Source organism: Pagrus major, chromosome 12 (assembly GCF_040436345.1).
Source record: "Pagrus major chromosome 12, Pma_NU_1.0".
Classification (NCBI taxonomy): domain Eukaryota; kingdom Metazoa; phylum Chordata; class Actinopteri; order Spariformes; family Sparidae; genus Pagrus; species Pagrus major.
In genome coordinates, this window is record NC_133226.1 from 2,193,057 (window position 1) to 2,193,365 (window position 309).

Sequence of the window (309 nt, forward strand, 5' to 3'; positions counted from 1 at the left end):
CTTTTCCTGTGCAAACACAATATTTCTCCCAAGATGTCCATTACTTCAGAAACACTAAAAACAAAGTGTTAATGTTTTTGTTATATTTACAAAATTTGCATTTCTGAAAATGACAGACACTTATAAATAATAGATCTCCCAATTCCCTATATTCCTTGTATTTGACATCAACACTGATCAAGTAAAAAACAACAGAGGCGTTGGATGAACGTATCGCTCTAATTGACTGGTCATGACTTGACTTTGCCATCCTAGTGGCAAGGAAAGGACAGACCGCAAGTGAGTCACGTGACGACAACACGTGACTGG